Source organism: Pinus tabuliformis, chromosome X, assembly GCF_031772625.1.
Source record: "Pinus tabuliformis cultivar Carrire ecotype Pingquan chromosome X, CPIR1, whole genome shotgun sequence".
Taxonomy (NCBI): domain Eukaryota; kingdom Viridiplantae; phylum Streptophyta; class Pinopsida; order Pinales; family Pinaceae; genus Pinus; species Pinus tabuliformis.
In genome coordinates this window covers 1,090,907,309-1,090,913,047 of record NC_142308.1, presented here as the reverse complement: position 1 = coordinate 1,090,913,047, position 5,739 = coordinate 1,090,907,309, and positions in this window count along the sequence as shown.

Sequence of the window (5,739 nt, the reverse complement as noted above, 5' to 3'; positions counted from 1 at the left end):
TCTGATCCAAAAAAACACCAACAAATTCAATCAAAACCTTCGAGCTACTATACCTAGCCTAAAATCATTTACCTAATCCAGTTATTTTGACTGAGATCCTTATGGGGAGAGCCCTCTCCTGGCCTAGTAGGGCTAGCTACTAGGCTAAGCTTGGTTTGTGGTTACCCTGGAATTGCCTCCCTTCAGCCTTAGATTAATCTAGGTGATAACATAGTGGCGACCATACTGGGGAAATGAGAGATAAATCACCCCAATATTATATTTCATTTAAATTTTTGAACTTCGAATGATGAGTTTTAGAATTTCTAGGCTGAAATAGGAAAGTTGTAAAGCAATATAGAAAAACTTCAAAATTTGAGCATACTGGCTTCGAGAAGGTACACCAAATCCAATCCAGATCCGAATCCACTAGTCATTGTTGATGATCCTCATAATATTGGGAAGAAACATAGGAAAGCTACAGAGAAATTCAGTGCTGCTAAAGAAAAATTGACTGAACAATCAAGTGAAGTTTCTATTCCTCGTGTCCACTCACTCCTGGAAAGGTTAGATACTCTGCAGGATATTGAATTTGATATAAATTTTGAGCAAAGTTTGTTTCAAAGTAAGTCTTTGAGTTGGCTTGATCAAATAGTTTTTGACTCTTCAATATCTCTTGATAACCCTGCTGAAGATTTGTTTACCCAAAGTAAATCAGGATCACAGCTTATCCATGCTCTTTATTAGTTATAGAATCTTATCTCAAACGTAAATACTTGGGTGAAACACAGGCCATCCTTTGATTTTCAAAGTACTTCTTTTACATCTACTGCAACTCAAACAATCCCCTACCCAGTACTTTCATCTTTGTAGATTGTTAATCCACTTGTTGTTGCTACTCCATTGAATATATCATTACCACAAATCTTTAAATCCACCTCCCCCACTTCAAGTCATGGCTGCCTGGTATGCACCCCTTGGTTTACCTCAAAATCTCGGTGTTATGCTTGTTGATTACCAAAGTAAGATACCTCTTTTTGATGCCACTCAAAACATCATCACATCGCAGCAACATGTTTATAGAATGAATGACTTTTTTGAACTCCATGAGGTAGAGCTAGAAGATGTGACTATGAGATTGTTTGTCCAAAGCTTTGGAGGTGAAGTTCGAAAGTGGTTCAGAGCTTTACCTGCAACCTCTATCACCACTTTTCCAGTCCTGCATAGGCAATTCCTGGATCGTTGGGAGGTAAAGAAGAATCCACTCCAAATTTTATCTTAATATGAAAATATCAAAAGGAATACTGGTGAAAGTGTGCAAGATTATTGTGTGAGGTTTAATGTAGTCTATAATGCTATTCCGACCAACATTAAACCACCAGAGGGGTTAGCCTTGCTCAAGTTTCCAGATGGTTTCGATGCTGATATGGCATATCAATTACGAGAACGTGATCCCACCACACTTGAAGATATGCAGAAGAACACGGTAAGTGTAGAAGCCAATCTGTTGGCCAAAAGAGCAAGAATGAGATCTGAAAAGAGGGTGACTATAAAAGAGGAAGAATCTACCTCAGATGTCAAGATGGATACTTTGATCCAAACAGCTGAGAGGATGATTGACCGACTTACTATTGCAGATAGACCTGAACCACTAATCAGGAATGCAAAATTTAGAGGACAATAGCCCCAATTATGGATCAAGCAAAGGGAACAAAAGGCACCATATCAACCAGCACAACAACAGCAGATCAAAACTCCTTTAAAGCATAATTATGTTCAGGGAATGGAAGAGGAAGATGACAATGATCCGGTAGTTGAAGCAAACCATTTTTTCACTACCAATGGTATGCCCATTTTTCTAATAGAAGATGAAGAATATGCAGAGGTTCCAGACACCCAAAGGGATGAAGATTACATACTAGCAAATGATGTCATTTTGGAGGATGAGTCTGATGATTATCAGCGAGGTTATATGAATGCTTTGATAGCACAGCAGAACAGTATTCTCTGAGAAGAAAAGATGTGCCAATCAATCCCATTCAGAAAAGAAAAGAGCTGCAATCGAAGAATGACTCCTCAAACATTCAAAAGAAAGGGAAAGAGCCTACTAATCCGATTTCGAGCAAAGTACCATCAACAAATAACACTGCAAACGAGAAGAATAACAAGCGAAATGCAGTGAAAGGGAAAGTGGAGCAGAAAGACCTCACTGTCAAAGAGGTAGAAAAAATTTCATCCTTTAATTTAGAAAATGAAATTTCTAAACTAAAAGTGTCCATCCCCTTGACTGGGTTGGTTAAGAATAGCAGTTATAAACATCAAGTGTCTATAATTTTGCAAATAAACCCTTTGTTAGATATGATAAATGTAGAAGATGATCGTCCTGAACTCATTTTTGGTCTAGCCATAGAAGGTCAGTATGAAGATAGTGAAGTTCCTCCCTTTTATCTAAGTCTCAGATTGCATGAATACATTCTCCATAATGCCATGTTTGATTATGGAGCTTCTCATAACTTGATGCCTAAAGCCATTATGGAGAAGTTGGGCCTAGATATTACCCGGAAATACCATGATTTGTACTCCTTCAGTTCTGGTAGATTCTGTTACATTGGTCTTATCAAAGATTTGGTAGTGTCTTTAGATAAAATCCTACCAAAAATGTTTTGATGGATGTGGTTGTTGTTGATAGTCCACCACGATTTGGTATGCTCTTATCTAGATCGTGGGGTGCTAAACTTAAGGGAACTTTACAACTTGACTTCTCTTATGCTACCATTCCCGTTTTTGTCCAATTGAGAAAGTTATACAGGGAGAAGAAAATGAAGTACATGATCACTAGCAAAGAGAAGCCACTCAATCATCCAATAAATGTTGTACATACTGATTTAGAATCATTTGTTTTGTACTCTGATAGCAGATTAAATGATGTAAATATTCAGATTGTAGAAGTAGATAGTGTGCCAGAAATTTCAGAGAATTTTAAGGAAGTCCTTAATCAGGAAAAAGAAAAAATAGCAAGTTCTTCTGAGCAGTCCACATACCAGCAGCAAAAGGTCAGTGAAGAGCAGAAAAATGAAGTGATCAGTCAATGTAAGGTAGAGAAGGAAACAAAATTTCAACATTTAGAAGACGAAGCAGGCCTTTGGAGCATGGATTTTGATGGTGCCGTGGGTAAGGACGTGATAAAAATGAGATAAACTCCAAACAGATTACAGAAAAACACACATAAAAATCAGACACAAAATATTGGCGAAAAAAGGCTTCAGCCTTTATTCTCTCTCATTCTCATTCATTAAAAAAATTGAATATAGTGTTACAAATAAATAGATGAGAGACAGTGTTCTCAAGATAGTGCGTGCTATCTTAGACACTTTTGGTTGAGATAATTTCTCCTTTGGTTGAGATAATTTCTCACCGGACACACACCAATATAGGAGTTACCTAAACTAACTCCTATCTTAGAGGAACAACCCAAGAGTTAGGCACAAATTCCTAACTTGGAATATTTAATTAATTTATTTATTTTGGATTTATTATTGCTTTATGAGAGAGGCTAACAGGACGGTGCCAGAATAGGTATTTGGATTCATAGCCCTGCTTTTCGGCCCACCAAAGTCCCAAGTAGTGTTAGAGTATGTTCTTACAAGTTGGATTTTGATTGCTCTAATAATGAAGCAGATTATGAGGCTTTGATCACAGGTCTTAAAATTTTAAAGAAATTGAATGCAAAAAGGATTTTTGTTTATGGTGATTTAGAGCTGGTGATCAAATAGGTAAAGGGAGAATATCAAGCAAAGCATGCGCGGAGGAGAGCCTACAGAAATGCAGTCCTAGATATTTTGAGAATGTTTCCTGAATATACCTTGAAAGCAATACCCCGAACTCAAAATATTATTGTAGATTCACTCACCACTGCTGCAAGAAATTTGAAGATCCCAACGAACTCTAGCAACAAGTTTGAAATTCATGTCAAACACCGGTCTATCGTTCTAGATAATTTAAGGTAATGGCAAGTGTTTTGGTATGATAATGAAATCAATACCTTTTTGCAGAATGAAGGAAAATTCAAGGATGCTTCCATAGATGATGATTATGGTACCGATGAACAAGAGATTGAGGTGAATCAGATGGAGGTATTGCAGCTGAAAGATAATATTATTCCTAGAGGTCTCATACCTTTAGAGGCGCTTTTCGATTAGGATGATGTGGCAAGAAAACCAAGTTTGGTCCCTACCGAAAAAGGAGTTGAAGATGTCAATATCGGCACAGATGTCAAGCCCAAGCTTCTAAAGCTATCAAAAGCATTGTCTTCCAAGGTAAAGGCCCAGTATGTTCGATTACTTTCTGAATTTTTTTATGTGTTTGCATGGGATTATTCAAATTTGAAGGTGTATGACAAGGATATAATTCAGCATACTATTCCCATCAAGCCGGATCAAAAGCCTTTCAGATAGAAGTTTATAAGGATTAATCCAAAGCTACTGCCATCTATTGAGAAGGAGGTGAACAGATTGTTCAAAGATGGCATCATTGTTCCAATCAGATTTTCTGATTGGATTTCGAATTTGGTCCCGGTACGAAAGAAGACCGGAGAGATGAGGTTGTGCATAGATTTACGGAACCTCAAGAAAGTATCCTTAAAGGATAACTATCCACTTCCAAAGGTGGACCATATTCTGCAAAGAGTGGTTGGAGCATCACGGATGTCACTACTCGATGGTTACTCAGGCTATAATCAGATCTTGGTGCATGAAAAAGACCAAGACAAAACTGCTTTCACAACACCTTGGGGAACTTTTCAGTATGCTAAAATGCCATTCGGATTGAAGAATGTTGGAGCCACTTTTCAGCGAGAAATGGATATCGCTTTTTCTAATGAGAAGGATGTCTTTTTAGTTGTTTATTTAGATGATTTGATGGTATTTTCTGGTTCTGATGATGAACACTTGAACCACTTGAGGATTGTCTTTCAAAGATGTAAAAAGTTAGGGATTTCTCTCAACCCGAAGAAGAGTCTTTTTGCCATGGACGAGGGGAAGCTCCTTTTTCATATCATTTATCCTTCAAGAGTATCCACATTGATCCTTCAAGAGTGGAGGCAATTCAGCATATAGATTTTCTGTGCAACAAAAAGGAGATTCGGGCATTCAATTGTAAGATGAACTTCTTACGCAAATCTATACCCAATTTGCCAGAACATTTACGAGAAATGACTAATATGTTGAAAAAGGAAAACACTGTGAAATGGACCGAGGATGCCATGAAGTCATTCCATTTGTTAAAGTTTTCCTTGACCACAGCTCTAGTCTTGATTAGTCCTAATTACACTCAAGATTTCATTATATTTTTATTTGCATCTGAGCACACCATGGTTGCAGTATTGATGCAAAAGAGAGATCAGATTGAGCAACCCATTGCTTTTTTTAGTAGGACTATTCGAGATGCTGCCTTGTGGTATAATATCATTGAAAAACAAGCGTTGGCTCTCATAAAAGCATTAAAGGATTTCAGAGTGTACATTCTACATTCACATACCATAGCATATGTTCCTAATGCAGTAGTAAAGGATGTTATGATGCAAACTAATCTGGAGGGAAGAAGAGGTAAGTGGATAGCAGGGATGTTGGAATATGATCTGGAAATTAAGCCTACCAAACTGATCAAAGGACAAGACTTAGCAAAACTAATGGCAGAATCAAATCTGCATGCTCTAGACATAAATCTTATTGCAGCAATGTCAGAAGATGAGGATGATGGCTC